Here is a 12,724-nt window from a genome sequence, read left to right on the forward strand (position 1 = left end):
GACAAAGGAGCCAACAACATACAATGGAGAAAAGATAGTCTCTTAAATAAATGGTGTTTGGAACCCTGGACAGCCACATGCAAAAGTATGAAAGTAGACAGTTAATTTTGCCATACATAAAAATTAACTCAAAACAGATTAAACACTTGAAGTTAAGACATGAAACCGTAAAACTCCTAGAGGAAAATATAGGCAGCACATTCTTTCTCATCAGTCTTAGAAAGATCTTTCCAAATACTATGTCTACTTGGGTAAGGGAAACAAAAGAAAAAGCAAACAAATGGGATTTCATTAGACTGAAGAGCTTTTGCAAGGAAAAGGAAACCATGAACAAAATGAAAAGACAACTCACCAACTGGGAGAAAATATTTGCAAATTATATATCTGACAATGGGTTAATCTCCAAAATATATAAAGAACTCACACAACTCAACAAGAAGAAAACAATCAATCCTATCAAAAAATAGGCAGAGGGGGCTGGCCTGGTAGTGAAATAATTAAGTTTACAGTGGCCCAGGGTTTGCCAGCTTGAACCCCAGGCACAGACCTATACACCACTTATCAAGCCATGCTGTGGCAGGCATCCCACAGATAAAAATAGAGGAATATGGGCACAGATTTAGCTCAGGACCAAGCTTCCTCAGCAAAAAGAGGAGGTTTGGCAGTGGATGTTAGCTCAGGACTAATCTTCTTCTTCAAAAAAAAAAAGGCTAGAGAATATGAACAGACATTCTTCCAACAAAGATATACAGATGACCAACAGGCACATGAAAAGATGTTCGACATCACTAATCATTAGAGACATGCAAACCAAACCTGCAGTGAGATATCACCTTACACCAGTTAAAATGGCTATAATTATGAAGACAAAAAAATACAGCAAATCTTGGACAGGATGTGGAGAAAAGGGAATCCTCATGCACTGCTGGTGCTTTTGCAAACTGGTGCTGCCACTATGGAAAACAGTATGGAGATTTCTCAAAAAATAACAAATAGAAATACCATATCACCCAGCTATCCCACTACTGGGTATCTATCCAAAGAACATGAAATCAACAATTCAAAGAGACTCACGCACCCCTATGTTCATTGCAGCATTATTCACAATAGCCAAGATGTGGAGCAACCCAAGTACACTTCAGCTGATGGATAGATAAAGAAGATGTGGTATATATACATACAATGGAATACTACTCAGCCTTAAAAAAAGCCCAAATCATCTCATTTGCAATAACATGGGTGGACCTTGAGGGTGTTATGTTAAGTGAACTAAACCAGAGAAAGACAAATGCTGCATGATTTCACTCATACATGGAATGCAAACAAACACATGGACAAAGAGAATAGATTAGTGGTTACCAGAGGGGAAAGGGACTGGGGGTGGGCATAAGGGGTAAAAGGACACATATATATGGTGACTGACAAATAATATACAACTAAAATATCACAATGTTATAAACTACTATGACCGCAATTAAATAAATAAATAATAGCTTATCTTGCTCTACACATCCTAATTGCTATCCCCATTTTCTGTTTTCTTTGCAGTTTCCCTTGTCTCTCCCTCATTTTGTCCAAACTTACAACAATCAAGTTTTTTTTCCCATCATTTCACTAAAACTACTGTTTAGAACTCCATGTGCTATATCAAATGGTTTACTCCAAATTCTTGCTTTCTTGATCTATCAATATTATTTCATATAACTGTTTCCTCCTTGTTGATAAATTTCTTTCACTTGCTTCTAATAAATGTGATAAATGCAGTTTCATCTCATTAATTTCTCCTTTGTAATTTTTCCTCTCCCCTCTCTTAATGGTGGAATGCGTCATGGCTCACTTCTTGACTGCCATTTTTTCTCCATATTCCATCCTTTGGTGAATGCATCATTCCTCATGATATTGAATACCATCTATTTGCTGATGACTACCAAATTTATATATCTGATCATACCTCCCACTCTGTCAAATGCCAAACTCATAAATCTAACCGCCACTTCAATATCACTTCATGGATTTAATACACACTTCAAAATTAACACATTCATCATTGATTACCTGATTTTTCCTCTCAAATCTGCCCACCATAGTTTTCATTGTATAAGTAGAAGATAGACTCATCCTCCCAGTTGTTCAAGGTAAAGACTTTGTATTAATTATCATCCAAACAGAACTTTTAGAATTAAAAAAAATAAGTTTATTATGCACTAAAAAGAATTAAATTATATATTTTTATAAATTATACATTTTATAAACATAAAATATTAATTAAATATATATTTTTATAAGTTATATAGTTATGCTTTCAAAATAAATCACATATATTAAAATATTTACTGACTAAAATTATTTACAATATTGGTGGACCTACAAAATAATTATATTATAAATACATTTTTTAAAATAAATGTTTTTTCAAATAAAAATGACATAGATCTAAAAACACAATTGGGGGAAATCTTAATATAAAGATACCATAGATCGTATAATTGTTCTTTCACCTTGAATGTATAATGTCATAAACGTGCTCATCCAGCTTGAACGTATAATGCCATATCCTATTTCTGGACCACCATTAAGGGTGTGTGGGAAGACAATTTGTCTTTGCAGTTGATACAGTGTCAGATATGAAGAGAAATGTCTACATCTGATGGTTGTCTTCTCTGTCAGCATTCCCCAGAGACTCTGGATTTCACCCAGATGCAATGACAGGATAGGACTTGGATTCTCTCCCATTGGGTGGAGATGAGTGTGTTTACATGTAAGAGAAGAATAAATTGCATATCTGGAAACCAGAAGAACGATTGTGGATGATGTTGGTAAATGATTAACTTGGCCGTGTCTCCCTCCTTCTCAGCATTCAACTGAACTCTATTATTTGGCCCCCATGCAGTTAAGGATGGCCATACAACTGAGTTCTGCCCAGTGTAATGGAGATGGAAGTAATGTGTACCACTTGCAGGTCCACTTATAAAAATTCCCCAGGATATATTGCAGAGGACCATGCTGTCTCTAAGGCCACATGTTGAAATTGGTAGAGCTATAACTTAGAAAGATCCTGGATCTCTGACCTCTAGCTAGAAAGAAAGTCAACCATTAGCTATAAATATTCATTTAGGATTCCAGTTTAGGGTGAAAAAACTTCTAATTTTATACAGAAAGTGTAACTTTACTTAGTACGTACATAGTTAGCAGAACTTATATGTAGTTAGTATGAATATACTAATCTATGATGTTACACTTCAGGTTAGTGCTTCTCTTTGAAGGGAGTTAGTAATTGGGAAAGACCAAAGTGGGGCTTCTGTGGTGCTGGCTTGGTGGCTGTGGTGCTTCTTGATAATATGTGCTAGTTATCCTCAAGTTGTTTAAATTCACTAAGCCATGATTTTTATGATTTGTACATTTTTTCTATTTATATACATGTCAAAAATACATATTTAAAATTAGAAGTCTTAGTATGAATTCACAAAGTATCTTATCTTTAAAAATCATTTCTACTTCTGTCCATTAAGAAAAATATTTATCAATAAAGAAGCAATAATCAGCCCCGTTCCCAGGTTGGGGCCTCCAGATGCAATATCCTCCTAAGCAGAATCAGAGTCCCTTGCAGAAATGGCTGATTTCAGGTCTAGGGTATGATATGTACCAGATAAACTTGGAAAATGTTTTCATAGCAGATGCAATTAAGCAAAAAAAAGAAAAAACCCAACAAACTATTACAGTTGCATCAAAAGACTAAGTCAATTTGAAGTGATTCCTACTGACCAAAGATGGTACTATTTGAGCATCAATAAGAATAATAACTAGCGGATTAAAATACATTAAGTATTTAACATTTTTAGTTCATAATAATTCTTAAAACAGCAGCAACCAATTGGGCACAGTTGGAGGAATCAGGGGAAATAGCTAATTGTTTTTAAAACTAGTAAATGAAAGAATCAAGCATTTATTAATCTTTCCTTTTATAAACTGTATTTCTACATAGCCAAATAGGAGATGGGGAAAATTTCTCATTATAGAAATACTTCAACTAATAAACAAAAAATAAATGATGGAATTAGAACAGTACAAATTTTCTGTACCTAATAAAATAATGGACCTAGGTATTTAATATCAACAACTGCTAATATCACAAAATGAGGGACAGCAAAACATCACATGCCTCCTGATAGAAGAGTGCAACGCCTCCCACGGAATCTCTTGCCAAAAAAATTGAACTGATTCATCACCAAGCCTTTAGAATCAAATATCAATTTAATGAAAATAAAGACATAGAATAATTTATTAAACTACAAAATGGTGATTCGACCAAGAAAATCTGTATAAGACTCTACCCACCAAATACTACTACTTGTTACAATTAATACTGAAGGTCTCTTGTCTTTAGTAAATTAAAAAAATAACAATAAAAGATGGAGTGGAACCCATTAGAATTTTTAATGAATTAATAGACAAAATCAGTCTATTGCTCTGTATTTACCTTACCTTGATATTGAATTTTAAAATTCACTCGTAAAAAATATATGACAATTGTGATCCAATTGTCAATCTACACTTAATTTTCTAAATAATAGGTGATTTACTTATTCCCTGTTCAGTTATTTCTAGATGCAGTAATAGTATTGACTTTGTGTTAAAAAATAAAGAGAGAGAATCTCTGTCTTACAGAGATACATGCTGAAATATTTATAAATAAAATAGAATAATATCTAGGATATGCTACAAAATAATAAGAGAAGAGGAGAGATGAATGGATGATAATGGAATAATGTTTATATTAGGCTTCAGTATACTATCTTATATACTTTTGTAGGTGTTCAAAATTCTTCAATATTAAGTGATTGGAAAAGTGTCATGATAATAGATACAATCTGATACCATCTATGTTTTTAAAAATATAAACTATACATATTACGCTTGAATATGCACAGAAAAATTCTGAAAGGATATATAGGAAACCAATAATGATGGTCACGTCTGAGAGTAGGACTGTAAGTTAGGACATTGGGGAAATTGGAGAAGAATACTTTAAATGAAATGCTTGGTTATTACATTATTATAACTTGTTTCATTTTATAAGAAAAGAAATATCCCATAGTAAAAAAATTGGAGAAAGACAAATATCATATAATTTCATTCATATGTGGAAGATAAAGGAAAATAATAACAACAAACAAATACATAGATACAGAGAGCAGATTGGTGGGTACCAAAGGGAAAGGGGTTGGGGCAGGCAAAAGGGTAAGGGACACATTTGTATAGTGATGGGTGGAAACTAGGCTAGACTAACATGATGTAGTCTACACAGAAGCTGAAATGTGATGATGTACACCTGAAATTTATATAATGCTATAAACCAATGTTACATTAATAATAAAAAATTCTATCTGTAACATTGAAAGTCCAATAAAATATATTTGTAGAGAGTTTGTAAAAAGTAGACTATAAATCATATCTTCTAATCCAAAACAAACAAACAAGAAAGACAACAGGAAGTTTGTCTTTGGATATCTGAACTTGTGATAATTTTATTTTTATTTCTTCTTTTCCTATGCATTCTAAATGTTCTATAAGGATTTTATGTCATGAAAAATACCTTTTAAACATCATTATGTAATATATCCACTCTTTAAAAACTTACAAACCAATCTTTCCATCAACCCCCACAGTTGACTCTCCTAATACTTATTATCCCATCTACTTCTCGTTTTTCCATAGCACTTATTATCTGCTTACATACAAATTCCTTATTTTTATATTATGGTTTCTTGTCTATCTTTGCTGTTTTTATTTAAACAGCCCAGAAAACTATGACTTGCACATACATGCTTAATTGATATTATTGAATTAACAAAAACGTGTCGTCATTCTCCAGGACCTGTTTCTCTTCTGAATTTAAAAGAATGATGAGCTAAGCGGGAATGTGATTGGTTCACCACAGCTGCATGCCTCCAGTCACTGATGATTTGCATTGTTTCTACTTTTTTCCCAGATACATGTTATGGTATCAGGTTTACCAAGTTGGGAGCAAAGGGAAGCTCCAGGGTTTTCATTTCAATCCATCCTACCTTAATATCCCTTATTTAAAGGTAAGGGAGCCAAATACATCCATTGAAACAACACTCCCAGGGACTTGAGAAATGACTGACGCTGTCTCGCATTGTTTCTCCGTTTCATTTGTTTGTTTTTAATTACTGTTCCTCTTCTTCACTTCGATTGCTGTGGTCTGAATGCCAGTTACTTTAGAGGAGCCCTGATACCATGCTAGCTTTTAAAAGGCACTTCCCCTAGCAGTCTGAGTTGCATTCCCTCAACTCTCCATAATTCTGAGCACACTGTTTTCCTAAAACCAGCCTGTACATTTTCTTTGACTACCAGATCATTCATGAAACATTTAGGCCACACCAGACCTCTAGCACCTCTCCTATACCAGACCTGCAGAACAGCCCTTTTGGGCCCTTTCATGGGCTATTTCCCTCCAGCACCATCAGTATAGTCTAGTCAGTTTCCCTACATTCCACTCCAGACTGAACCTCCCCTCCCTAAAAATCAACATTTTTGAGCCATTCTTCACATTGAAACAAAAATTCGACTTTACGTTTAAATCCATTCTAACCAACGACAATTTATGTTTATTTACGTCAGAGATATCTTTTCGGTTGGTGGCAGTTGGAGAGAGGGCATTGTTTCTCCAGTGGCTATAATTTTATTTTCCTTGATTGTAACTATCTAGAATGATGATTATATTCCGTCTGACTCTTGAATGAGGCGTGTAGATGGCGTGGGATAAGTGAACAGGACCTATAGTTAATTTCTGATATGACTATATTATCAGGAGTTGCTGAGTCCTTTATATCCGGGAAGTTGCTGCTTTTTGTATAATTGACTCAGGTTACAGAGTTCACAACTGAGCTAAATATAAACAGAATTACTGATGAAATATTTTGTACACATCCCAAGAGAAGTCATTGTTTTTAGGAAAGATTTTTCAATATTTTTACTATAGCCTATTGATAGAAATGATTTTATAAACAAGTTAATATATATTACATATGTATCATATACATAATAAGTAGCATAAATACATTGTAAGATTGATTTTTTTTTTTGAGGAAGATTTGCCCCGAGCTAACATCTGCCGCCAGTCCTCCTCTTTTTGCTGAGAAGACTGGCCCTGAGCTAACATCCGTGCCCATTTTCCTCTACTTTATATGTGGGACGCCTACCACAGCATGGCTTGCCTAGCGGTGCCATGTCCGCACCTGGGATCCGAACCAGTGAACCCCTGGCTGCCAAAGCAGAACATCTGAAATTAACCGCTGCGCCACCGGGCCGGCCCGTAGGATTGATTTTTGACTTGTGCATATTATTTAGGTTCCAGGAATACTGAGGAATAAGCAGTTACAGATCCCTACAGGTCCTCAGATGCTGCAGATAGAAATATAACTAATTTTAACAGACTTAAAACATAAAAATATTGATTTAAAAATCATTTTGGACCATGAAAAATGTTACATTACAACAATTTAAATGATATAAACACATGGTTTAAGAGCATGTCTAATACCGAGCATTCCTAGTATTTACATAGTCCACATGTTCTCCTATTGTCAAGTTTGTCTCAGAAAAGGATTATTTTTCTTTGAGAATACCAGAGTTTTGTTTAGAATTCTTTTCAGTTAGTAGTAATGCTGCTAGTCACTAGCAGACTGAGTACTAGGTGAGAGCACTACAGAGATGGGACTTTTCCATCGCACACTCTTCTTCATGGTCATAGTTCTACTTATCAGACAGCTTCAGAGTTTGCAATTTCCTAAGAAGTATTAATACGATTTTTACCAATGGAAGTCAATAACTAATAAGAAATTTTAATAGGCAAATTTAAAAACACAAATGTAGAGTCAGCCCTGTCTATTGAATGCCTCTGAGGACACTCTAAGGGTGCAAAGACTAACACGTAGCCTTTCTCTTCCATTACATACATCAGGGGCCGGCCCCGGGGCCGAGTGGTTAAGTTTGCGTGTTCCGCTTCGGCGGCCCGGGGTTTCGCTGGTTTGGATCCTGGGCGTGGACATGGCACCACTTGTCAGGCCACGCTGAGGCGTCTTCCCACATGCCACAACTGGAGGGACTCACAACTAAAATATACAACTATGTACTGAGGGGATTTGGGGAGAAAAAAAAAAGTTTCCCAATTCTACATACATCAGCGGGAAAGACAAAACATACACACAGGACAAAGGCTGGGAAACAGTTACAACAGCATAAAATATCCAACTTATTATCGTGTAAACTGAATAAAAATCATGGTGAGAAAGAGTCAAGGCAAAGGATTTAAGCATGCTGCACTTCTGTTAACACAGGTTTATTTTAGGTATCTATTTTGATCAGCAGAGAAAACCACTTCTAATGGTCACCCCACTGATGCATAAATATCTGGTAGTTATCCTTGTTGGTTCACAAACTGGTCCCCACACATGGAGGGCAAGGAGAGACCAAAAGAAGGGGCAGACCACTCCCAATTGGTCAGAGGCAGGTTTAATAAGCAAGGAAACTTACTTAAGAGGCCTGTCTTGGGTGGCTGCAAGATGAGTAGATCTCCAAACCCACCCATAAAAATCTTAAAAGATTACAGAAAGGCCTTAAAACTGGATTCAGTCGTGTATTCAGTCCAGAAGTTCTCAACAACACATTGCTATCACAAGGCTGCGTCCTTGGAAAGGGCTCCATGGGAACGGTGGGCAGAACATCCATTCCAAGGAGAAGGTGGGGCTGGTAAGGAAACTCTAATTGCCTGGGTCCAGCTTGTGCATCAACCAGCAGTCTTGTCCTCTCAATGAGCTCCTCCAAAAATCCTCCATAGGTCAATTCAGATATTATTTAAGAATATTCACATGTCAAAACTCCTAAGGAAGTAAAGAGTATAAGCAGATTTTTCTAACACCACAAGTAAAAGAAGAGAGCTAATATAGAAACGAATACAGGCATACCTCGGAGATACTGTGGGTTCAGTTCCAGATCACCACAATAAAGTAAGTCCATGAAGTTTTTGGTTTCCTAGTGCATATAAAAGTTATGTTTACACTATACTCTGTTAAGTGTGCAATAGCATTATGTCTAAAGAAAAGTACATGTCGTAATTAAAAAATGCTTTATTGCTAAAAAATGCTAACCATCGTCTGAGCCTTCAATAAGCTGTAAAAAAAATGAAATATCCGCAAAGAGCAATTAAGCAAAATGCAAAACAATGAAGTATGCCTGTATGTATGGATTATTGACTTATCTTTCTGATGACTTAAGGATAGGAAAAAGCATTTGGGATAGTTATGCACGCACACATATAGTTTCAAATTTTAACACATATTTGGGCAAAACTAAAAGAAACTATATGCAATATGATTTGTAGTAAAATTCATCCAAAACTAGAAACAAAATTCAAGAAGCGGAAGAAACAAAATTTAGAAATTTAAGGTAATAGTAGGGGCTGGCCCAGTGGCAGCATTGGTTAAGTGCGCATGTCCCACTTCTCTGCAGCCCGGGTTCACCAGTTTGGATCCCAGGTGTGGACATGGTACTCCTTGGCAAGCTATGCTGTGGTAGGCGTCCCTCATATAAAGTAGAGGAAGATGGGCATAGATGTTAGCTCAGGGCCAGCCTTCCTCAGCAAAAAGAGAAGGATTGGCAGTAGTTAGCTCAGGGCTAATCTTCCTCAAAAAATAAAAATATAAAAAAAATAAAGGTAAAAGTAAGCTTGAGCCAGGTAGAGGTTGTGCAAGAAACAAAGAAAACAGATAAAGTAAATTTGATAAGATTCATACCAAAACTAATTCATTATTGTTCACATTTTTCTCTTCTACTACACTAATTCCCAATGAGTACCGAAAGTAGAGCTCTGTATTCTGACTCTGTGTATTCTTTTAAACAAAACAAACAGAATTAATTTTTCAGCTTAGCAAAGCATATTATTTTGGCACAACAGGAATTCCATCATTTTAATAGGATAGGAGACAAGTGGATTTATATTCAATCCTTTAAGCTTCTACTCCAGAAGACTAAAATGTGCTAAAAAACAGTGTCTGATCCAATTTTAGAAAATATTTCAAATCCATTGAGATTCTCTGTCCTCTACACCTCTGGAACACGATTACTTTGAGAACATCTGTCCTTCACAAGGCGGCCTGCTTCTGTGTTGAGATATGGAAACAGAAGAAAACAAAGCAAGTGGGTTCAGGTGGTTCATGTGAAGAGGAGAAACAGGGGAAAAAAACAATTTTAGAGTGCTGGTTAAGCAAGGGAAAGATATAAATTGTCAAAGAAGTTAAAATTTTAAGAACTTAAATTTAGCAGTCTCCACTAGATTTCTCCTTATTACATGTCAAACAATAGTGGTCTTAAATTCAAAAAAGTTAAGTATCATATTCTTAAAATGACATGCATTATTGACTTTAGTTATAAAATATACATACCCTTATAAACATTTTCTGTAATACAGGATTTAAAACAAGAGAAAAATATTTACTCTTGGTCTTCTCAAATAATTATATTTTGACATAAAAAGCAACAATTTATAGCCTTAAAAAACTCTGTAAAGAGGTCCTATAAAATATCCATATTATTTCCTGAGAGCAATTTAACTGAAATATGAATTATAATTTTTGAATATTTGAAATATTCCCCTTTGATCTGTTTTTTCCTTCTTTTTATGCTTTATATAAATTGTATAAGAAATAATTGGCTTTGATTTTTGTTTTTGTTTTTTTTTTGGAGGAAGATTAGCCCTCAGCTAACTGCTGCCAGTCCTCCTCTTTTTGCTGAGGAAGCCTGGCTCTGAGCTAACATCCGTGCCCATCTTCCTCTAGTTTATACGTGGGACACCTACCACAGCATGGCTGCCAAGCAGTGCCATGTCCGCAACCGGGATCCGAACCAGGGAACCCCGGGCCGCCGAGAAGCAGAACGTGCGAACTTAACCGCTGCGCCACCGGGCCGGCCCCTAATTGGCTTTGATTTTAAAGGAGATATTTCACTTCACTGATGCTGTTTTCAGAACATGTATATTAATTTATGATTTCATTGGTTTTGATTTAAATAGTACCCAGGGGTCAAATAGCAAACTCAAACAAGCAAGATCTGAAAACTTCACAATAAACAGATGGGAAACACAGTTAAATGTTTGACAAAATGAGAAATGCTGCCACAATCTTTTTGGACTTCACTTACTATGAGAAGGTCTAAGCCGGGTCTGAGTTGTTCTTGAATTTGCCCCAGTTCTAAGGTGTAGTCGTCTGTTCTCTATTATTAACTTTCTAAGTTTTAGTTTTTCCCTACATTTCAAAAGGAGGAGGGAAACTAGCGTTGACAGCATATTAGCAGTGAGGTGGCACGCATGGGAAGTAACAGAGCTATAAGGGGTTAGAGCGAGAAGAAACAAAAAGCCATAACAGACTTCTGTAGAAAAGTGTCATTGCATGCCAACTCACCTCAGTATTTTCTGGAGTTGTAAAGGCGCTCAATAGTTAATATTCCTCTTGAAGCTCTTTAGCTATACTATCTAATTACAACAGGGACATAGGTAAGATATTTTCAAAAACTGTCCAGTCTGGTTCACACATATAAATTCATTTAATACATATGTGTATGTGTCTGTGTGTATGTTTCTATATACATATATTTTGAAGTATTTACAGTGTTACTAGAGTATTCCTACAACATCTCAATAGCATTAAATTCTCAGTCACTTCTCTGATTATTTCCAACACCTTTTGGTACATGACCTCCCTGAGTCTTCCCACTTGTAGCGTTCTCAACTGGTGGACCATTTTTCCACCACAGTTCATATACTCATGCTCCCAGAGTGGGGGGTAAGTGTCCTCCTTGCTTTCCATTGTTGCTTTTAGACCATTCCCCTTCCTTACTTTCAAAAGCAAACAACATTGAATTTTATGTCACTGGTCCATATCCTACACCTCAATAATACTTTCTTCTATATTCACGGATTTTTCTCATTTATATTTTAGCTTCCTGATAACTGTCAGTTCTTCCAACTGTATTAATTATAGGTGATATCATTATACACAAAGATAGTCATTCCTTGAATACTTCTCTTCCAATGGTCTTTCTCTGCACACTACCTCAGCTATTCTCTCCGTAGTCATGCCCCAGACCTTGCCATTATATAGTAATTTTCCTCCAAGCTTAATTTCAAGCATCCCACACTGTTATGGGCTGAAATATGCCCCTCCTACCCCATTCATATGTTGAACCGCCAGTACTTCAGAATGTCACTATATTTGGATATGGCTTTAAAAGGGGTAAATAAGGTAAAATAAGGTCATGTGGGTGGGCCCTAATCCAATATGATGATGACCTTATAAGAAGAGATTAGAACACAGACATTTGTGTCCTCAAAGAAAAGACTATGAAAAGACAGAGGGAGAACACGGCCATCTGCAAGCCAAGGAGAGAAACCTCAGAATAAAACTAACCCTGCCAGTCACTAGATCTTGTACTTCCAGTATCCAGAACCATGAGGAAATGAATTTCTGTCATTTAAGCCATCCAGTCTGTGGTATTTTGTTACGGCAGCCCCAGCAAACAAATATACACAATATCTACAATCTCCTATCTTTCCCACACATTTGTTTTATTACACAGTCTCCAAGGATTTTTCAACCCCACTATGACCTACATCTATTGATCACATTGTCCTCATCTCCCTGATTTTCTC

The sequence above is a fragment of the Equus asinus genome, chromosome 24 (assembly GCF_041296235.1).
Source record: "Equus asinus isolate D_3611 breed Donkey chromosome 24, EquAss-T2T_v2, whole genome shotgun sequence".
NCBI lineage: Eukaryota > Metazoa > Chordata > Mammalia > Perissodactyla > Equidae > Equus > Equus asinus.